The sequence below is a fragment of the Mustela erminea genome, chromosome 3 (genome assembly GCF_009829155.1).
Source record: "Mustela erminea isolate mMusErm1 chromosome 3, mMusErm1.Pri, whole genome shotgun sequence".
NCBI classification, from domain to species: Eukaryota; Metazoa; Chordata; class Mammalia; order Carnivora; family Mustelidae; genus Mustela; species Mustela erminea.
The window spans coordinates 42,953,596-42,978,401 of NC_045616.1; positions in this window are offsets into that span (position 1 = coordinate 42,953,596).

Below are 24,806 nucleotides of genomic sequence, written 5' to 3' on the forward strand. Positions count from 1 at the left end.
GCACATAATGAATTATTGAATCCTACCTCAAAAACTAATGATGTACTGTATGGCAACTAACATAACATTAAAAAAAAAGAAAAAGATGGTCACATAAAGAATAACTGAAATATAGGATATCTTAGGATGTTCTGGTCTAAAAATTGTCCCTAAACTGGTATACTGACAGCTCTAAGATTTCTTTTCATCCAAAAAATAAATCAGCTGGGAATAAAGTGACAGGATCTTCACTGAGTCTCACTGTGCATAACAAAATACTGAAGTTGGTTTGCAAATTGAATCTCTTCTCTTTGAGAGATGCATACCACCTCATGGCTTAGAGGTCAAACAGATTTAGGTACTAATTTCTTCTTTGTCACATACTATCATTCTGACATTGAACTAGTTATTTTGTGTGATTTATTTTCCTCTTTTAAATATGGGTGAGATAATACCTATTGCATAGAATGTTGTATTAACGAGATAAAATGGAAAAAACAGTGCAAAGATTAGATGTGTGTATGTAATAGCTAATGTATTAAACGAGCCTGAGTAGTATAGAAGAGTGAGGAACTCCATCAACTAGCAGTTCAAGTATTCAGTATTTGAAAAACCATCTCCAATTACAGGAATAGTTAACTATATGTCTATTAATCTATTTAATGAAAACACATAATAAAATTTATTTTATATGTGTTTCTCCATTTGACAAAGACACTTTTAATAATTTTCTTTAAATTTAACAGTGTATTACTTCCTTATAAAGAAACTTACAATTAACACAAAAGAGCTAGGAAATAGAAATTATAGCTACTCTCTGGGGTGCCTGGGTGGCTCCGTGGGTTAAAGCCTCTGCCTTCAGCTCAGGGCATGATCCTAGGGTCCTGGGATTGAGCCCTGCATAGGGCTCTCTGCTCAGCTGGAGGCCTGCTTCATCCTCTCTCTCTGCCTGCTTCTCTGCCTATTTGCGATCTCTGACTATCAAGTAAATAAATAAAATTTTTAAAAAGAAATTTAAAGGCTTCTGTTTTTGCTCATATAAGTAGGGATGTGAATGATACGGTATTGTAAAGAAGGAAACTACAAAATAAATACATCTAAATTATCTTAGTAAGGTTTGTTGGTTTCAAGTATAAAGAACATGTTTAGTATAGATACGTAAATGATAGACAAAGTAAAATATTAAAATAAAATATAATTTTGCTCTCCCTGAAATAGCAAACATTAATAACTTAATGTATATCTTTGTCTTTCATTTTAAAAAAACACTAGACATTTTTTACTGACTTTTTTAAATTTACAGGCAAAATTATTTGTAAGTAGCAGTTTAATGCCTGGATAACATGCCTTTAGCTTTATATACAATAATTTAATTGATAAGTTCCCAATTCTACATATGCAGCATTGTTTTGTTTTGTTTTTACTGTTGCTTTGTTTTTTGGCATAATTTTGGGGGACTGGTTCGTTTTTGTCATAATGAGAAGAAGCTGTCATAACATATGTGAACAACAACAAAAAGATCTGAGTCAGATCTCTAGGCTATTACTCCACAGATATTTTATTCGGTTTATGATTTGCATTCATAACCTCTCTGAGAATCCATAACATTAACAAATATAAAAGTTGCAATATATAAAAACACACAGACCTACTCAGACACATTTGCACCTACATTGTGTGTGTGTGTGTGTGTGTGTGTGTGTGTTTTCCTGTTACTCAAAATGAAAACTGCCTGTCCTCAAAGGAACCCCTTATAACCTACAGATACGGGCAAACCAAAGAGATGTTTACTTATGACATAGAGGAAGTAAGCGTAATCCTGGTGCACCTGGGTGGCTCAGTCAGTTAAGCATCTGCCTTAGACTCAGGTCATGATCCCTCGGTCCTGGGATCAAGCCCCAAGTCCAGCTGGGCTCCATATTCAGTGCGAAGTTTGCTTCTCCCTCTCTCTCTGCCTCCACCTCCCAACCTGTACTCGCTCTCCCTCTCTCTCTTTCTCAAATAAATAAAATCTTTAAAAAGAAAAAAAAAAGGGAGTTAAGTGTAGTCCTCTGAACTCAGATTTCAGAATGGAAGTTATTTATCTAACAAAAATCATCTATATAAATGAAGAAAAAGCCAAGTACACTGGAACATTTCGAGGTATATTAAGTAAAGGGGTATATTAAGTAAAGGTGTACATACAGTTTTTATTAACCATAGCTGTGCAGAAAAAAAAAATAAAGCCTCATCTACAACTTAGAATGGATGTAGCAAGTAAGCAGTCTCTGTATGTGTAAGAACTTGCATTAATACTACGGCTGAACAAAATTACATAGCATTACAGTGTAGACCAGAATAGACAGAGATTATCATGATCATAAGGGAGGTTCGTATAACCTGAGCTATGAGGAAGGAAGAAAGGAAGGAGGGAGGGGGGGAGAAAAGGAAAGAAGGAAGAAAAGAAAATTAAGTTTAAAAATTTAGCTAAGAAAAAATGTATCTCAAATAAAATATGACATTATAAACAAAGCTGTTGTTTTAAAGAAACTCCTTTAAAGTAACATTCGTGCTTTGATTTTCTAAATGGAGAAATGATATATTTTATAGACCAAATTAGATGACTTAAAATGTGATTTACTTGTATTTATTCTAATTTGTGTAAGAATCTGAGTATCAATACATCCCCTCTTACATTATCCTTACTCAGGAACAGTGGTATGAAGATCATTTTCACTTTTTGACATACTTCATTTGAAATTTTGTCTCATCACAGCTTCTGAAAACATTGTTTCAGGTTAGAAGAAAGAAGGTAGAAATGTCATTGAAGGTGACAAGCTAATCATGCAGATAAGATCTGTGTTCTGTTATAACCATTTGGGGGACATTACAATAGTCAAGAATCTTGTTCTTCTCTGCATCTCTAAAAACTAAGTTTTGGACAATGCTTACACATTAACACAAGTCAGTGTGACTAATGTGCTAATCAAATTATAAGAGTCCAAATGAAAATAGAGTCTAAATAAAAATAGAGTCCAAATAAATATAACATTGTGTCATAACGTTTTTAATAATGACAACCGCTAATGAGATAAATCCTAAACTAGACCTAAGACCCAGACATACAACAGATGCTCAATAAATATTTATTGAATTATTCAATTAACTTATTTGGTGCCAGAACAGAAAAGATCTGTTATTTGTCTCCCTGATAAAAATTCTGTAGTTAAAATCTACAACTTTTTGCTTGACAGTTGTAGAATCAGAGTAAGAGGATTCACTGCTTCAAAAGCCACTGAGCTGTGATGGTCAACATACTCAACCCTTTAAGAGAGAAGGATGTACAAGGTTAGAATTCTCGGGTGGTTGGAAGGACTCTCCCCTCCCAAGACAGAGATAAACAAAAGCTTGAGCTCCTCCTTTTGAGGCTCTTGACAACCCTCTTCCTGTATGTTAATATATAATTCTCTTTTGACTGGAGTAGAGTACAACTGATTGAGGTCTCAAGTTACACTCACACTTTTCAACACTTTCTTATGCTACACCCCAACGACCCCAAGCCCCTCCAGAGGCACAGTCTGAAACTTTCTTGAATGGCATCATCAACAGGCTAATCTGAATTACTCATTCACTCTTAACAGTCTGACACTTCAGATTCTGGGAGTAGTTTACCATGTTCTTATTTTCAGTCATTACCATGTCTGATGTTCTCTTAAGGACTCGGTTTTATAAAGGCAATGATAAGCAAATAAGGTGAGATTTAGTGTTACCCTCTGGTCACATTACACTGAACTAAACCTCCACAAATGTGTCATTCTTACATTGTTCTAGGATTTGGGCTGTTTTGAAACTGTTTAAAATGACTAAGCCGATAAGTAGAGTTTGTAAAACATTTAATTGTCCCCAGAGACATTTACTTTGACATCATTAATTATATTCAGATATGTATCATAAAATCACGATAGGAGGGCTTGGAAGTTTGTAAAGCTTAAAAATTTTGACACGAACACATAAATACATATACATATACGTATTATACATATTTACATATACATATATACATGTATATGTATATATACATATAATATGTATACATACGTATTATACATATACGTATACGAAATATATATATTTCGTATATCCTCTATATGAAAGCAAGTATATATAAATAGGAATACATTTTTGCATTTGCTCGTTATTCAAACTTTCTTCCATTTCTTTCTCCTCCCTTGGCTTTCTTTTGGTGATATTCAATGACTAGTAAAGCCAGACAGCAGCAAAAAAGAACAAGGCATTGATCAAACCAAAATTCATTGGTTTCAGATGCTCATTCCCAAGTTATACATTTGTCCTATTACCATGGCTTTTTTTTTTTTTTAGCATTTTTCTTGCTGACAAAGCAATAAATGGAGTTTATTCTGGTAATTATCTCTACAGTATAGCAACTGTACCTTCCACAGTACTGTCTAGCTTTTTGAAAGATCTTCAAAGCAATTTCTAGATTTTACATTAGCTAAAATTGCAGGTTTAATTTCTATTTTAATATACAGTATAAGTTGGTGTCATATTTGTTTAACCTGTCAATTTACTATCATATAACCTATATATCATATGGTTCTCCAGTGATCCAAACGTCTAAATGAAGTCTGCCAGAGTTTCTAAAGTGAATAAATGAAGCACAAACCCAAATTCTGTAGCTGGAACACAGGAAAAATTATTTCAACCTAGAAAAAGAACAGCAGCTGTTATAGACATCGACCTCCAAAGGAAAGAGTCTTGGGATTACTTGCCACCCTCATCAGAATGAAATGTTCACCAAGCTTCTATCAATGTCCTCGTAGCTGAAATCTCACCAAGACGTGTTTAGGAAGTGAAGGTGAGTCTGTTTGCCTGTATCCAAACCATAAGGAGAGCGTCTTGTTTAATTTTCTATTCTCATTTTAATGTATTGTCTTTGTATCTTTTTAATAGATGTATTACATAGTGGAAATTATACAGAAAATTTTATAATCTACTTTTTACTTAGCAATTTATCATAAGCATTCCATAACATAACCTCTAACACCTGAACATTGGAGTTACATAATTTTTCTAAGATAAATTGTGCTATTAAAAATTGTTATTCATGTTTTTAACTTCTTTATTATTTTCTTACTAAAGACCTCTACAAATAAAATAATTACAATAATTAGATTAAAAAGTATGACCAATATTGAAAAGTTTCCAAAAACTATGATCACCAGTTTGCAAGAATATCTTAACCAATGCTTCTTTATCAACATTATGCGTTATAATTTTTATACTTGCTGATCTGTTAGGCAAAATAAGAATACATAAAAATATGACCTATTATTCTCCACCTGCACAATAAGAACAAGGACCATATCTGATATTAGTTGTGTGCCTCCACTGGGCTTCTCAGTGGTTAACACATAATAGATATTCAATAAATATTTGTTAATGAGGGATGCCTGGGTGGCTCAGTGGGTTAAGCCGCTGCCTTCGGCTCAGGTCATGATCCCAGAGTCCTGGGATAGAGTCCCGCATTGGGCTCCTTGCTCAGCAGGGAGCCTGACTCTCTCTCCGCCTCTGCCTGCCTCTTTGCCTGCTTGTGTGCTTTCTCTCTCTCTCTTTCTGACAAATAAATAAATAAAACCTTTTAAAAAATTTGCTAATAAATATTTTTCAATGAACACAGTAATTTACTGTTTTGTTTATTACTCACATTTAACATTTTTCACATATACATTTTTTCATTTCTTTTTTCTCTTTACAAATGAACTTTCCATGTCCTTTATCAATTATTTATTGGGATCATGACAGTTTTTATAATTAAGATATAGCAGTTTTGAATATTCATGCATCAAACTAAATTATAAAACAAAAGCTACCAGATGCAAAGACAGGAAACAAAATTTGAATGGCAGTCTTCAACAACCAATTATTTATGTTCATTCAAGTAAGTAAAAATAAGTGTCATAAAGGAATTCAATTATAATTAAGAAGAATAAAATGTACAGTAATGGATGGTGATTACACTTATCATGGTTAGTGTATGAGTAATGTGTAGAATTGTTGAATTACTTTGTACGCCTGAAACTCATATAACATTATATGTCAACTATACTTCAATAATAAACTTTTAATGGAAAAAACATTATTCCTAACTTTATATCATACAGAGAGTATCGTATGCCCATAGGACACTTTTAAATGTGTTGTATACTAGACCACAACATGCACAGCAGATGTTTCAAGCTGATTCTTCTCCTGTGGATGCTTTTTTGAACCCATCAGAAGCTCCTCTCCCGGGCCCTTCTGACTTCAAATTCTATAACATTAATGATATATTCTGTTCCTTCATGAGTGTGCTCCTGGTTGTCTGATGCCACTGTTCACAGACTCTCACCATTGGAATCCCATCACTCCCTCTTTTGGGTAAAACCAAAACCAGATCTCTGTCATGCTCTGTCCTATGGGATCTACCTCTGACCCACAGGAAACACTCATGGTTCCTTTATTCTATTAAACTGTGGGCTAAAATCTGACTTTCCTCTTGCAATCATAGACTAAATCAGCTTGTCAGGTATGAGTAAGACAGCCTTCTCAATTCTTGCATCCCTTTGTGTCTGAGATATAGGAAGGGATTCACAGAATGACAACAGAAGTCTACCAGGACAATTTTCTAATAAAGCCCTTCTAACTCTTTGACCTCTTTTCTTTCCTTTTCCTTTTTTAAAAAAGATTTTATTTATTTATTTATTTGACAGAGAGGGAGAGAGAATACAAGCAGGGAGAGCAGCAGAGGGAGAGGGAGAGGCAGGCTCTCCACTGAGCAGGGAGCCTGATGGGGGACTTGATTCCAGGACTCTAGGATCATGACCTGAGCTGAAGGCAGACATTTAACGAACTGAATCACCCAGGCAACCCTTTGACCTCTTTTTTAAATCCTTGATCTGACCAAAGTTTCCAAAAGTCATGATTGTATTTCTTGACACTTGACACTTAAGGATTTAGTTGACCCTCACTTTGGCATAGAAAATTCTATGTACACAGTATGCCACAACTTCAAAAATAAAAAGGAAAAAAGTGAGGATAAAGAAGAAAAGAAGGAATAGCAAGAAAAGCATTGTCTTCTGGGAAAGGCCAGTAGCACTCCTGATGACTGGTACTTCTTTACAAAAGCAGCTTTGCACCAACCATCCAGATCACAGGCACCAAGAGATTTCACAAGAAGAGATCAGAGGTTCAAATCATACTTTTTTTTCTAGGTGGCGAAAAAGAAAAAAAGATAGTTACTCATTTTGATTAGGACTTCCAATTTGCCAAACCCAAACAAAATCCAGAGATCTAGGGAACTATTTATATAGCCCACATAACAGCTTCCTGGGGCACAAAGCAGAGTGAGATGTGTAACATAGATGTAGAAGGAAACGGAAGAGGACTAGTCCTTTATGGACGGGCTTGTAGAAAGTTTTCAATTAAAATTTCCCAAGTTCCCAATTAATGACTTAGAATAGGATGGAGGTCAGAATTTAGCATTTGCAATAGAAATATGTCACCTAATGCCTCAACTATTCTCTAGTCAGTATTATAGTCACTATATAACATGTTATAATAAGGGTCATCCAGATGCTATTTCCTGAATGAAGATAAAAGCTGTAGTTGATCTGCAAAATAAGAAATAGGCCTTCTTTTATTGTCAAATAGTCACACTAATTCTTTTTAAATGGTAATGCAGTAAAGGATAACACTTTTTTAAAAAAGATTTTATTTATTTATTTGACAGAAATCACAAATAGGCAAAGAGGCAGACAGAGGGGTGGGGGGGTAAGCAGGCTCCCCAGTGAGCAGGGAGCCCGATGAGGCGCTCGGTCCCAGGACCCTGAGATCATGACCTGAGCTGAAGGCAGAGGCTTTAACCCACTGAGCCACCAGGCGCCCCAAGGATAACACTTTTTAGCCATTTAGGCAAGTTTAAGATTCATGATCCTAAAAAACTGTCAAACATCTGGATTATTTTCACCCAATAGTACTGAGAAACCTGGTAACAGCCCATGCAAAACCATGGGAACAAGCTAGAAAAGGGATTATTTTAAGTAAGGTTCACATCTACTGAAATCAGGAAAGTATATGAAGCAAAAGCACACTCATACAAAAATGAATAGTAAACCAACAATCTGGAAGCCAAGAAGGTGACATAAAGGCAGAATACAGAGAAAACGGATGAGTAGTCCATGGCAAATGCTTCCAACAGACCCGGGTTTCTCAAGTGTTGAAGAAAAAGGATATTTTGGCCAAAGTACAAACTTGAGTTTATGTGGACAAATAAGAAAGAAGAACAAGAGAGAGAAGATACCTAATGACTCCAATTCTCATGAGACCCTATTATACTTCTAAAATTAGCCACCATCAGATTTCCCAGTATTCATTCAATAAATTTACTTTTACTTGAAACACTTAAGTAAATTCATGCTTCTTACAACAAAGTAACTATTATAACTAGTATATCTGATGTCTTCTAATATAATTGGTATCAAAATGTATTAGAAGCCTAAGTTAAAATGGATCAGAGGCCTAAATGTAAATGAAAGTCATAAAATCTTTAGAGGAAAACATAGGGGAAAATTGTGACCTTGGGTTAGGCAAAGATCTTTAAAACACAACAAAAATACGTATAGTCCATAAAAGGAAAAAAATCGAGAAGTCAGGGTTTATTCGAATTAAAAAGTTTGTCCTTCAAAATACACAGAATAATAGTCAAATTCAATAATGTCATAGGATACAAAATCAACACTAGAAAATCAATGGCATCTCTATACACTACAACAAATTTCCTGAAGAAGAAATTAAGAAAACAATTCCATTTACAATAGCATCAGGAAGAACAAAATACTTAGGAATAAATTTAACCAAGGAAAAGAAAGGCTTGTACACTGAAAACTAGAAGACACTGATGACAGAAAAAATGAGAAGACATAAATATAAGGAAAAATATCCCATGTTCTTGAATTAGAAAAATTAATACTGTAAAAATGTTCTTACTAACCAAACCAATGTACAGATTCAATGCAATCCTTATCAAAATTCCAATAGCATTTTTTCATAGAAATAGCAAAAACAATTCTAAAGTTTACAGGAACCACAAAAGAACCCAAATAGCCAAAGCCATCTTGAGAGAGAAGAACAGACCCGAAGGCATCACATTTAATTATCTCAAACTACACTATAAAGCTATAATAATCAAAACAGTATAGTACTTGCATAAAAACAGATCAAGAGACCCATGGAATAGAAAACAGAGCCCAGAAACAGACTCACACATATGTAGACAACTAACAAGCTCAACATCACTAATCGAGGAAATGCAAATCAAAACCACAATGAAATATTACCTCATATCTGTTAGGATGGCTTATATGAGAAAGACAAAGAGATAAAAGTATTGTCTAGGAGAAGAGGGAACCCTTGTACACTGTTGGTAGGAATGTAAACTGATGAATGGCTGTATTCGGTTTTTCAAAATTTAGGAGGTTTTTCAAAAATTTAAAAATAGAACTACCATATGATCCAGCAATCCCACTTCTGAGCATATATCCAAAAGAAACCAGTATTTTGAAGAGTTATCTGCACTCCTATGTTCATTGCAGCATTTCTCGCAATAGCCAAGACCTGGAAACAACCTAAGTGTCCACCAAACATTTTTTTTTAAATTAATTTTTTATTTTTTATAAACATATATTTTTTATCCCCAGGGGTACAGGTCTGTGAATCACCAGGTTTACACACTTCACAGCACTCTCCACCAAACATTTTAATGGATAAAGAAGGTGTGGTATATATGTATATACCATACATACATATATGCTTTTATATATTATTCAGCTACAAGAAAGAAGAAAATCCTGCTATTTACAACAACATGGATGGGACATCATGCTAAGTAAACAATCTAGACATAGAAAGACAAATATGTATGATGTCACTTATATGTGCCATCTAAAAAGTTGAACTCAGAACTAAAAAGTAGAATGGTGGTTACCAGGGGATAGAGGATAGATGTTGGGATGATGTTGATCAAAGGGCATGAATTTTCTGTTATAAAATGAATAAATTCTGGGAATCTAATGTACAGTATAGTGGCTACAGTGAACAATAATGCATTAGATACATGAAATCTAGCAGATAATAAATTTTAACTATTCTCAACACACACATACACACACACAAAAGATAACAATAAAAGATGATAAATGTATGAATTAATTTGTGTGGTAATCATTTCACAATGTTTATGCTTGTTTAGCTATCATGCATATTATATATATATATAATTTTATGTTGATTATGCTTCAATAAAACTTGAAAAAATAAAAATGTTAACAATGAAAAATCCATATAATATTCTTAGTCTTCACTATAAGCAATAATCTCCCTCTAACATTTATTTGCTTTAATTTTGACTCCCTCAAGTAAACCTGCAAATAAAAACCTGTCAAATGGACAATAAACATGATCTCTTTTCCCAGAGAATAAAAGGCAACACAGAGTTAATTCCAATTTCTTTAGGAAATTTTATTGACTCTATCTGCCTTAAGTGTTTAAGCAGCCATTGATTATACAATTGCTCGAAGATTTAGGAGGAATTGACTAGCTGGGAAAAAAAAAACACATACACATAGATTTGTAGACAAGCTGTTAACTCATGGCTCAGAAGTTGTAACTGAGTGTTAATAATGCTCTCTCCTTACAATTGCTTCTCACTTGTTATCCCTGCATGCTTCCAATGTAGCGCAGAAGCCTTAGATGAAAAGTAACAGAGTTTAAGTCAACTTTTTATCAATACAACTGATCACTAACAAAAGTGATGACAGCAGTCTTTTGATTCTGATTTATGGGATAAGAAAAAGTAATACTTAACATCTAGCTGATGGCTGAGGTTACCTTTAACTCAAAAAGACAAGGCAAGTCACAAAAATATGAGACATATGCACTGAAAGAACATAGGAATAGGACAGAAATGTGTCTTTGTCTTAAATCATGTCCACTGAATCCCAGAACCTGGCTTTAAACTGTTGCCCCTGTTTCCTTCAGCTTCCAAGGCCCAATACTCCTGGGTCTTCCCTTCAAATGGTCACTCTTGCCTCAGCTCCATACTGCATGTCTTCCGGCAGTGACTCAACATTCTTTCCCACTTACACAATGAGGCATAAGGTGTTCCAGGACCAAACCATTGGCCAAATCTAGTCTCCACACCCTCCTGAAGAAAAGAGTTAAAACAGAAGCTCCCCATCAGGTAGAATAGGGGTGTGAATGGAAAGCCAAAGTAGTGATCAGTATAAAATTCAAAAAAAAAAAATTCAAATACCCCATTAGATATCAGATCACTGTAGTAATTGATTAAACATACAAAAGAGAAAACAGTATTAAGGAATGAAAAATTTTATTAAAAACCAAGATTATACCAAATGCTTGTACACAAAGTACTTAATAGTAGCACTAGTCACAACAGCCAAAAGGTAGAAACAACCCAAATGTCCATTAACAGATGAATGATAAACAAATATGGTATGTATAAGAAATGGAATATTACTCAACCATTAAAAAGAATAAAGTGCTGATACATGCTACAACAAGGATGATCTCACAAATGTTGTACTAAGTGAAACAAATCAGACACAGGAGGTCATATGTTCTATGACGTTGCTGCCAGGGGCTGGGACAAGAAGAAATAGAGAACGACTGTTTAATGGGAATGAGGTTGCATCTGAGCTAAGGAAAATGTTTTTGAGCTAGACAGAAGTGGTAGTTGTGCAGCATTATGAATGTACTAAGTGCTACCACATTGTATACTTGAAAAGGGATAATTTTATGTTATGTGAATTTCAGCTCAGTTAAAAACAAAACTATTTTTAAGCATTTCTGCTTTCTGAAGGCAATTGCATCATTCAGAGTGTAAACTGAATCTAGGTCCTCTTTCCTTCCTTCTAAAGAGGGATGATGGAGGAAGAAAGGAAAGGAAGACATTTAAAGTCTCTGTAAATGCTTTATTGTGACTAATGGTTTGTGATATATAAACAAATATATATATGAAATTATTATATGACATTATATAAATTATATGAAATATAATTGGATATGGAAGGAGCTGAGTAAGAGTAACAACAGAGAAGGATTTGAGAGAAAGCAGAATCCACTTGTAAGAGGCCCGAACCCATGGGCAAAGTTGGTCCATGAGAAAGTCTTGATATTAGGAGAACCGAATAACATTTAAGAGCAGAGATATCAAACATCCTGATGCAGTTTGTGAAAAAGAAAGTTACCGATTCTCTGCATTGAGCACAAAGCAGTTTAGAGGTCAGATCTGTAAATGACACCCAACAAGAATTACAATTTAAAGCCAAACTGATGATAAAACTCTTAACTCACTTGAGAATCCACAGAAATCTAGCTATGGCATTAGATCTCCTCCACATTTTATGGCCTTAGAATAATACCTCCAAAAAACTGGATCACAAAAATGTTCAACCACCTATTTCAAAAAGAATGAAATACATTCAATCTTATTTGTATTAATAATATTAGTATTTTAAGTAAAAGCAAAAAGTTTTAAAAATTTTTAGGTTATTATTTCATTTTACTTGTGCTTTAAATTTCCATTTGTGTGCTTTTATAATATATGTTAATGCCAAAATTTTTAGATAAATAAAAGGAATATAATTTGGAGAAGTGTGTTTTAAAATATTTTACTAATAAGAGGTGCAATTTGGAAAATGTGGAGATTATGGCTTCAGATGATAACAATTAACTCATATGGCTATGCATTCTTATTAAATTAAAATTCATGGAGAAAGAACAAAAGTTCCCTTTTCCAAGCCATTCAATATGAAAGCACCTTATTTATATTTAAGTGACTTGGTGAAGTTTCTCTTGGTGAAACTTCATTGGGATTCCTTTAACATGCATAATATCCCATGTTTTCAGTTGGCTTTGCCACACCAGCCTCCGGTATCTCCATGGCTAAAAAACCTGGTCCCACAAAACACTGACTTGACTCCTTCTGTTTTGTAGAGATAACAGCTTATCACGGCTGTGATAATCATATCTGTGTGAAATTCCTTTTCAAATCTATGGTTTCCAACAGTTTCAGGGAAGAAAAAAATCCATAAGCTGTCCAAAAACCTTTTGATTTAGATCAAAGTCTCAAGAACTGTTGAGCCCAATTTAAGTTTTTTATAGCAACATATTTTTAAGCATCTATGATATCCTTTACTAAAAATGTTTCATTTTGTTTACCCCCAAACACTAATGTACATTTATAGTTATCTCCTTTACAAATCCTAAACTTTGTTTCACTTATCAGTTGTCAGGTTTTTTTCCCTACAGCTATGCAACACTCAGGAATAGTCTCCCTACCAATGTGTCTATCTATAAGAGCTTAATCAGAAAAATAGGTGTGTACAGGCTTTACTTAAATGGGAAAAAAATCACATAGACCACGATAGCCTGTTTATTCCTTTTCATGGGTGTTATGGGGTAGATTATAGACTGTCTATAGTTCTGCAGACATGAGCCTTGGGTTTTTTACAGCATCTATAGAATGATATGATAGATAGACACGGGTTTGGGATTCACAAAATGGGGATTTCTGAATTCATATTTTGTCCCTGTCACACTTGGTTATAACTTTCTTTACCAGCTCTTTACAGATAAAGGAGTGTTTATGCTTAAAAAATCTAACTTACAAAGTTAATGAAAAGCATTATATGAAGCAAGCTATGATAAGTGTCCTGTGTATTGAAGGAGTCAGCAGGACCCTCATACCTCATTTAATTATACTATGCTTTGCACCAACATCTAGCTCCCCTTGCAGACAATTTTTTTTTTTTAATAAATGGCAATTCATCCCTACAACTTCATCTAGTTCCAACACCCCTGGAAATCTTTTTAATAAAATCTGAACACTCTCTGATCTGCTTCTTTCATTTGTTGTAGGTTTGATTTGCAAATTGGGGACAATAACTTTGGAAATCTCAAACCAATATATGATTATGATCCCATAAATCATGTCCTCCTACAGTGCTCAGTCATTAAGTATTAGTTTGAGATTTACTGCATCAGGAAGCAGAAGATGGGTTCAAAGAAGGTCATGAAATAGAAAGTAAATGTTTATGTTATAGAGAAACTCCTTCAACAGAGGAAAGAAGATTGCAAGAGATAAGCTAAAAGGGATAGCAAGTACCAAGAGTAGAGCAAAAACGTTGGATGTCGAGCTCTTTATTATTCCCCTTATTAGTAAGAGTCAGTGACATCAAAGCATAAGACAGGGTAAAGTTGAAATTCTATAGGCTTTTGCCTCACTCACCCCTAGATAATTCTAGAGATTCTAGAGGAAAATCATCTATCACAATATGAAACAGCTACAAAAAATTAGATATTGTGTGGAGAACATTTCAGCCAGCCAAAGAGGGTAGGAGGAAGCATACCTCTCCTTTGTCCGCATGATTCCTTTGAGTCCATGGGTTACAAAAAATATCTAAGCATTCACACATAGTCTGAAGCTAGTGGGTCTGACATAAAGCCATTATGGCGAGGGATGAGTGATTCAAGGTCTTGGGGTTTGAGAGGTGATATGGCTAAGTCTCAGTGGACCTACAGGAAGAGCAGATTTCAAGATGATGCCTAGTCTACAGACAGAGAGAGACATTCCCCTATTCACTGGTCTTGCAGAGAAATCAGAAGATGAGTCTCACCAGCTCAAAACACAGCAGCGTATGCCAGCAAGCACATGCTGACCAGGGAAGACAAGAGGGAACTCAGCTAATAGCAGAGGACGCTCATTTACACAAATCATCCCTCTTCTCAGTAAGATCAAGTAAACTTCCTTCTACCTGTAGAACCCATGTTAGAATATAGAAGAGGGGAAAACAGTAACAGATTTACTAGGGATAAGAACTTTGGGATAACTATTGCCAGTTTTAAAGTTGCTATTCGTCTGTTTTAAATCTGAAGAGAGTAATAAATCTTTAATTAGAAAGCTTATTTTCCTACTATCCCTCAAGCCATATACCTCAGCTACCCCCCATGGGACCTTAAAATCAAAATGTTTTAGGGGTGCCTGGGTGGCTCAGTGGGTTAAAGCCTCTGCCTTCACCTCAGGTCATGATCTCAGAGTCCTAGGATCAAGTCCCTCATCGGGCTCTCTGCTCAGTGGGAAACCTGCTTCCTCCTCTCTCTGCCTGCCTCTCTGTCTACTTGTAATCTCTGTCTGTCAAATAAATAAATAAAATCTCTTTGAAAAAATCAAAATGTTTTAGAAAATTTAAAATTCTTTTTTTGACAGGTGTGCATCTAAACGTTTAAGCATATGAGCCAACAGAAGGATCTGATTGTTGAAAGGATCAGATTCCCACAAATTAGAGTTCTTACTATCAAACTTTACTAATAATTTCAAGGATACCCAAAATTAAGGGCCGCAGTCAAAGCAGGAAGATAACTCGGACATCTTGCATGGTTCCCCAAGATCATTTTTATGCATCATGTGCATGTTGCTGGCTGAAAATAATAGAAAATAATGAGACCTCTTCATCTACTGAGGTCTCTTAAAACAGTGAGGAGCATTTAAATTATTAAACATTTTGTTTCAAATCTTTACACTGCCTATGTGTCAAGACATTTCTAAGAATCCATAGTTCATAAATTCAAACAGAGAAATGAGATAGAGATTAAAAATCAGCAAAGATGACTAATAAGATATACAGATAAACATAAATACAGATAAACACAAATCAAAAGGAAGCTGAGTGTCTATATTTATATTTGACAAAATCAATATCAAAACAAAAAATATTATATATTTACCAAGAAGGAAGGAGGTTATTTCATAATGATAAAGGAGTTCATTCATCAAGAGAACTTAACAGTTGTAAGAGTTTATGTACCTAATAACAGAACTTGAAAATACATAAAGAAAATCTGATAGAACTATAAGGAAATACAAAGATAGACAAATACATAGAGTTGGAGACTTTAATACCTGTTTCAATTATATATAGGAAAGTAAACCAAAAATCAGTAAGGATATTGTTAAGGGTTAAATTTTGTCCCCTCAAAAATTCAGATGTTGAAGTCCTAATCCTCAATATCCCAGAATATGACCTTATTTGGAAATAGAACATTACAGAGGTAGTTAGTTAAATTACGACAAGATCTTATCAGTGTACGATAAGTCCCCAGTCCAATATGATTGGATTGGATCATAAAAAAAGGAAATTTGGACACAGAGACAAGCATGTTATGTGAATTTTAGAGTTATGCTACCTCAAGTCAGGAAAATACCAGAAGCTAGAAGAGAGGTTTGGAATAAATCTTTTTCCTAAAACCTTCAGAAGAAGAATGGCTCTGCCCATATGTTGACCTCAGACCCTTGAATATTCACTTTGCAGTATTTCATTACAGAAGCCCTAGCAAACTAATACAGATATAGAAAACTTGAATAACACTAACAACCAACTTGATCTAGTTGATATTGATAAAACACTCTACATAACAAAAGGCAGAATATACTTTTTTTTTAAGTGAGAACAGAACATTTTCTAAGATGGACCATATTCTGGGCCATAAAACCAAGGACACAGGTTATACAAAGTATATTCTCTGACCACAATAGAATGAAACTAGAAATCAATAACAAAAAGTTTTATTTTTTCTTTTTCCTTTTTGACAAAAAAAGTTATGATTCAGTACTTAACATATATTGTAGCATACAATGTTCAGATGATCATCTTGTAGATTTAAAATTACAGATTTAAAATGAAGAATTGGCAGCACCTGGGTGGCTCAGTTGGTTAGGTAGCAGACTCAATTTCAGCTCAGGTCATGATCTCAGGGCCATGATACTGAGTCTCACATCAGGCTCTGTGCTCAGTGGGGAGTCTGCTTGAGATTCTCTCTCTCTCCCTCTCTCTGCCACTCTCTCTCTTTCAAAGAAATAAAATAGTAAAATAAAATAAAATAGAACTGGAGAGAGACTAACAAAAGTTTCTTCCATTTGAGTCCAGATAGTGTCTAGGCAGACTCTCTTGTAAACTGCATACCATGTCAACCAGAAAAGTCAGGATTAAATTATACAGATACTGGGAGGCATATGCACTCAAAAAATGCATTACAGCCTTGTTTATAATCACAAAAAGTAGAAACAATTTAAATATCAACATTAATTATTTTAGTAACAGAAAAAGGAACATGAGAAAGAAAATGTAATCTGAGTAAGTTTTAGGATGTTAATTCCTTACCAGTACAGTAAATCCACAAAGGGCTTACTCAATACTCCAGGAAATTCTTCATTAACTAACAAACAACTTTGAAAGGTGAATGTTACATCAATTTTGGAGAAAGTATAAAGTTGAAAAACCTTTTTTTTTAGGATTTATTTATTTACTTCAGAGAGACTGACTGTGTGTTCATAAGCATGCACCTGTGGGGTTGGGGAAGGTCAGAGACAGAATCTTCAAGCAGACTCCTGCTGCACATGCAGCCCAAACTGGAGCTTGATCCCATGACCCATGAGATCATGACCTGAGATGAAAGCAAGAGTTGGGTGCTTAACTGACGGAATCACCCAGGTGCCCCAAATTGATAAAAAATTTAATAATCCCTTTATGCCAAAGGATAGTAATAAAAACACTTTCATTTTACATTTACATAGGAACTCCAACTCATAAAGTGATTTTTCATAAATTACCCGATGAAAGTTTCAAAATATCCATAAAATAAACAGGATTTGGGATATGCTGAGCTTTCAGAGGAGGAGGTCAAGGCACAGAGATTATAGGGAGACAAACCATAAGTGACTCTTAATCTCACAAAACAAACTGAAGGTTGCTGGGGGGAGGGGGTTTGGGAGAAGAGGGTGGGATTATGGACATTGGGGAGGGTATGTGCTTTGGTGAGTGCTGTGAAGTGTGTAAACCTGGTGATTCACAGTCCTGTACCCCTGGGGATAAAAATATATGTTTATAAAAAATAAAAAAATTTAAAAAAAAATAAGAAAATGTAAACGTTGGAGCTATGAATCAGTTCTTTTAATGCCTAAACCATTTAGTTACTCAAGTATATATAATTGACAATGAACATTTTTTATTTTGATTTATATATAAAAGATTAATTTATCAATACATTTTATCCCATAATCAAAAATGAATGTATCAAAAGAAAAAAATTGCTCCAAATTACATTTGGAAAATTGAATGATACCTTTGTTGCTTATTATGGTCCCAAAATAAATGATTTACAAAACTCAAAACAAAAATCACAATGTCATGTCCAAATGTAGGACAAATAGCTGACTAATTTTCTCTCACATGCACCTATCCAATTTTCTCTTCCATTGTTAGGGTCCCTGAAACCCATTACAGTGTAATCAATGTAATGAATGCAGAAATAAACAAATAAAATGAAGCAGGCTTTGCCTCACAGCAGATATTTGCATTACATCCATGAGAATTTGTTGTTATTTTTAAATTAGCTGCAGGAGAGCTTTTTTATTGATTCTTAAATGCAAGAGAAATAGTCAAACCAAATAAAATTCCAGTTTTAATAACCAAATATTATACTAACAAAAGTCAAGCATATCTATTTCTATTATTACAAGCATGCAGATTTTGATAAAGGGCAACCTTTAATTTTCAATTAAAAATGAAAACAAAGCTTGCCCTACATTTTGACTATTCAGATCTCCCACAAATACAGAAGGTACTAAAACTGCATTATACTTAAGTCTGCATAATAAAGAAAATGATAAACTCAAAAGGTTTAATGGCGTATCATTCAGTTTTTCTGACTACTTTATTGCTTACATTAATAGCCCACTAACCAAAACACCAGCCAAGAGCCAAAAAGTAAACCATTATTATAGTGGGAAAAAAATTGAACTTTGGAGTCAGATGAAATGATCTTGAATCCAAACATAATCACTTACTATCAAGGTGATTCTGAACAAGTTGCTTAGCCTCATTTATAAAACAGAGGTAATGATAGCTATTTCTTATGATTGTATGACTTAAATAAGAAGTGAAAAAAGCATGTGGGATGACTTCTGCACATAATAAGTACTCAGTTGTTATTTTTGTTAGTAAGCTGCTACTTCATAAAGCTAAAATTTTACTCACAGGAAAACCATGGAGATAATAACCAAGGACCTGTTTTCTCTTGTACACATGGCTCTAAATATCTTACATTTCCTAATTCTCAGTACTAATTTTTCATTCACTCATCCAGGAAATATTAACTAAACTCCAACTATGTGTCAGACATTGTTTTAAGCATGGGGGGGGGGGTACAGTAGTATTTGTTTATGGTACAAAGCAAAACAAATTAAAATCTTTGCTCTCGTGGGCAACACAAAAGGTACATAACTAAAAATTACAGTTTGCTAAATAGTAATAAAGGCTAACAGGAAAAAAAGAATAGAAACTGCTGTGATTGGGTGTGAGGGTCCAATGTGATCTAACCTGAGAAAGTATTATTTAAGTAAAGACATTTAGGAAGCAAAGGAAGAAACTATGTCAAGTGGCCAGATTATAGTTATATAAGGCTCATTAAGATCTTGAAGGATCATTAGATTTGGGAGTAAATAGAAATTCAAAGAGCATCAAGGACTAGGACCGTGGCCCTCTATCATTTAAAAATCAGAAAAATGGGACGGGGCAGGGACAGGGGAGGAAAGCAGCAGAAGACTAATAAGAAAAAGTCAGTGGGATAGGAGAAAAGTTAAGAACAGTAGTTGTCTAGAAAGCCAAGCAAGAAAAATGCATCAGAGCAAAGGAAAAGATAAGTGGTATTAAATATTTTAGAAGTATCAGGTAACATGAGAACTGAGATTTGGATTGTATTTAACAATTTGGAAGCCATTAGTGACCTTGATAAGAGATGTTTCACTAGAGTGGTAGAGCAAAAGATATACTAAAACTAACTTAAGAAAAGAAATTGAGGCAGAAAGTATAGAGAATGTTTTCCAGAGGCTTGATAGCAAAGTTAAGGAGAAAAACTAGTGGTGATAGGAAAAAAATAAATTAGGAAGAGTTTTGTTGTTTTTAAGATGAGAGAAGTTCCAGCACATTGTATGCTGATGGAATGTTGGGCCCCAAGAGGCTAAGATGGCGCCGGGTGGCCTTTTCTTCCGGATCGGGAACCCACATGGCCGACCACAAAGGCGCCAAAGTGGCGGTTTCGGTTTCCCATCAGTTTCGTTTCCCTCGAGTCTCCACCCCCTGCAGGGCATGTCTCTCCCAACTCCCGCCGACACGGCACATCCCCATTGGCCCCCACTTTGCTGACCTCATTCCCTTCCCTCACCCCATATAAGCCCCTGCCCTGCTCAATAAAGCGAGATCCTGCTTCGACAGACCTCCTGAGCCTGGTGTCTTCTGTGGGTGCGTTCCGGGTTCGCGACACTCGCCATCCCGCTCAGCCCCAAGGAGAGGCCTCCGGCTGGCCCGGGCGCCTCCTCCCCTCGGCGGGGAGCCCAACAACTGGTGCCCCGTGTGAGGAACCTCGCTCTTCTTGCTGACGGGCCAATAGGTCTACGGGTGAGTGTACCCCCATAAGCTATGGGGCAGTCCTTTTCTAAAAATGACCCTTCCTTAGAATCCCTACGCTTCCTTCTGAAGAGCCGCGGTCTTTCCCTCACCGACTCCCAGGCTCTCAAAACATGGGAAACCCTTATTAAAGCCGCCCCTTGGCTGCCTGAAAGTAATCTCTTTGACTGGGACACCTGGGACCGTATCGAACAATTAGTTCGCAAAGCCCACGTCAACCCTCCCGAAGCAGCTGCCCCAAATGAATCCCACCAGCCCTCAAAGGAGCCCGTCTCCACCGTCTCAAACACCACTGGAGACCCCCCTGTTAAACCAAAGAGGCTCTATCCCTCGCTAGATCCCTTTGATGCAGCTCCTTGGCCCCCGGATCTCCAACCCAAATCTCGGGCTGAAGGCCCTCCTACGCGCCCCCCTTCTACTAACCCCTTCCTCCAACCATCAGCGCCCACTCTTCCGCCTCCTTATTGCCCCACCCCCCCTCCGGAGCATAGGACAATGTTTTATCCTTATCGCACGCGAGGACGCCTCTTCACTGTCAGCGCTGGATTCAGCTGCCTCCACCTTTCGTAACTCCCTTATACCAATATTGACCGGAGCAGGTAGGGACAGCTCTACGCCCCTATTCAGCATGAAGAAGTTACAGAAGATGAGACCTTCCACCTTCAACCACCTTAGAGATTTAAGGGTCAAAATTGTTCAGGGGGGAATGATGAGGGAGCAGGAGGTGGCTGAGGACAAAGCAAAAGCTGGCGCCTTGCACCCCCCTTCACCCGCTCCCCTCCATATGTGTAGCATTCCTCAGGCACCCCTGACTGCCATAAAACGATAAATAGCTAACTTGCAGAAATCACAGTCCTGCAGGGTAGGAGTCTCCCTTGGTTTGCAAATGTCCTTGAGAATTACAACAAAGAAGTTACCTTATCAATAGCCCTAATGTCACCCTACCCTCCATGAAAAACTGAAGGAGGCGGAGGTAGAAGGAAAGGTAAATAAAGTTAAATTTCTTCTAAACCTAAATCTCATTAACAAGGATGTTTGATAGCAGGAATGTAACATTCCACCAGGAGACTCCCAATTGTAACCAGGCCTTCAATATCACTGCCTTAGAAAAATCCCTAACCTCCCTCTCCGAGGTGGTCCTACAAAACAGGAGAGGGCTGGACCTATTGTTCTTGAGAGAGGGGGGATTATGCGTAGCCCTCAAGGAAGAATGTTTTTATGCGGACCATACAGGGGTTGTTAGGGAAACCATGGATAAACTCAGAGAAAGACTAGCCCAAAGAAAAAAGGATTTTGAATCCCACCAGGGCTGGTTTGAAAATTGGTTTAATCGATCTCCTTGGCTCACCACCTTACTATCCACCATCTTAGGGCCCCTTATTATACTTCTACTAAACCTCTCCATCGGCCCTTGTATCTTAAATAAACTCGTACAGTTTATAAAAGACCGCTTGTCAGTAATCCAGACCACAGTACTGACGCAGCAATATCAACTCCTTAAACAAACCAAGCCCCAGACTGAACAGGACAAATGGATATAAGATTCTATCCATGATAAAGAAAAAGGGGGGGAATGAAAGACCCTTCCCCCAGTTGTTAACTAATTAACTGCTCTTTTGCCTTCTTGTAACCGCTTGTGCAAGAATACTCCTCCTCCCCTTGCAATGAAAGACCCTTCCCCCAGTTGTTGACCAATTTAACCGCTCTTTTGCCTTTCTGTAACCGCTTGGCTTTTAGGGTGTGACATTTGTCTCCTGTTTGAACAAGATACCTTCTGCTAATAGCCGAGGCATAGTCACGTAGGCAGGATGCTTCTCTGCTGAGTAATAAGGTCCAACTCCCCCTCCTCACTCTCCATTCCCACCTTTTTCTTCGCAAGCGGGTCCTCCAAAGCCAATCCACTAACACCAAGTAAATTGTCAGCCAATCAGCTCCGCCCCACCCAAAACTTGTTTGTACCTGTCTATAAAAATCCTGCACCACCCCAGCCTGGGGTGCTCAGCTAGCAGGAGCTGCTGACCACCCACAGGCGCCTGCGATACAATAAAGATCATCGGACTCCTGCCCAAGGACCCAACCGACTCCCACCGGGAGGTAAGCTGACCAGCACTTGTGTTTCGATATCGATGTTCCTGTTCCCCTGTTGGTCTGTCTCGTCTGTCAGTTATCGGTGCTCTGTTTTCTGTTTCGTACAACAATGTTGTTGCTTCGTATTTTGGGCAGCTTGAGAAGGAGTTGACGAACTCGGACTTCTCCCCTGCCACCCTGGGGGACGCCCCAGGGATTAGAGGGGCCCGCTTTTTTGGGGCCCCATTCGTTTGTGGGCCACAGGGGAAACTTGCGGTTCCCCTTGGCTGTTTGAATTTGTACTTTCGGTTCTGTACCGAAATCGCGCAGCGTCTTTCTTTGCCGGCTCGTTAATTGTTTTGTGTGTCTTTCTCGTTGCCCTTTGTGTTTCCCTTGATTAAGGTTACATTCTGTTTAAGGGGAGGATGTCTGCCCCGTTTGAATCTGAGGACATCGTACATGTCGGGAGGGAATATAAGAGATAGGTATTAAGAGCTAAAACCAGATTCGGTGAGTCAACTAGTAAATTTCCTCCTGACATATTGGATAATAATTATGCAAATAAGCCTTCTTCTAGTGCTTTCTTCTAGTAAACCCAGGTTGCTGGGCCATCCCTAACAAAGGGGACTCTTGCTGTATTTCTCTCTGTTTCTCCTAATAGATGTGGGGGCTTCTCCCTCACTCACTTCCTGTGTTAATGGCTATAACTGGAGCCAACTGGGGTTGGTCTAACTCGAGACAGAGACTATAGGGAATATTCCCAAGCAGCTGCCGAAACTCTCTTTGTTTCGGGGAAGTTTCCCTGTGTTCTCTGGCCTGACTTGGACTGCCTAACCCCTCCCCCCTGGCTGATGGGAAAGCATGGTGTCTGCTCCTCTGTTGGGCCTTATGAGCTCTAAAACCGGGAATCTTTTCTCTGCCTCCTGGCAGCACTTTGTTTACGTTAACCCAGGAGGCAACCGTCCGGCTCCTTGGTACCCATGGGAACCTGGAGACCTTAAGGAGCTCAAAAAGGCAGTATTAGAGGACGGGCCCAATGCCCCATGGACAGAAACCATCCTCCGAGGTCTGGCCCATGCCCCATGTACAGCAGCTGACTGGCAGTCGCTAGCTAGGGCCGTTCTTCCAGGGCCCTTATATATAAAGTGGACAGCCCTATACAAGGAGGAATGCCAACAAATTGCAGAGAGAAATGCTCGAGCCAATCCCACCATCCCTCTCTTATTGGGGCTCGGCATCACTGCCGGGGTATCCACTGGGTCGGCCGGTTTGGGCACCTCTCTCCATTTTTATAAAACACTCTCCCAACAAATGATTGATGATCTCCAAACAATAGCGGGAACCATCTTAAACCTCCAGGAACAATTGGACTCCTTAGCCACTGTGGTACTCCAAAACCGGCGAGGCTTAGATCTATTAACAGCCGAAAAGGGAGGCATATGTTTGTTTTTACAGGAGGAATGTTGTTTCTTTGCCAACCGGTCGGGTATTGTACGAGACAAAATCAAGAAGCTACAGGAGGACCTAGAGAAGCGCCGCCATGCCCTGATGACCTCCCCTTTTGTCAGTTTTATCTGACCTATTTAGCACACCTAAATAGACTTTGAGGCTTTTTAGCTTTTCTATACATATTCTAAGCTTTAAAATTCTCCATTTCCATGTATACACTCTCTAGGACCCTAACTTCTATCATCATTATTGCCATGATAGCAACTAATTTCACAGTTGATCTCCCAGTGACTTGCCCTCTACCTGGACGTAATCCCATGCCACTACTATGAATATTGAGATGATCATACTGTTACTGTAGGACAAAATTTATCCATGTCCCACACCCCCTAGAAAGAACATTCTCTTGAACTAAGTGAGCAATTCACTCCCAGTATCCCTTCTAATCCCTGGTTCTAATTACTGCAAACAGGTTTTGGGCCAAAAATAATGAAGTCTCAAATCTGTTATGTGAGGAGAATTTCATGAATAGGTCTGTTTACAAAGGCCTGGAGAAGTTGTAAGGAAACCATAAAAGGTAGTGCAGTATCCTGGGGCCAGTAACAGTGGGGTAATGTTAATACTTGGAGGCCTGAAGCAATGAGTATCATAAGGATTATCTACTAGAAACCAGGAGAGAGAAACAGAGAAACACATACACACACACACACACACACACATACACCAAAAGAGAAA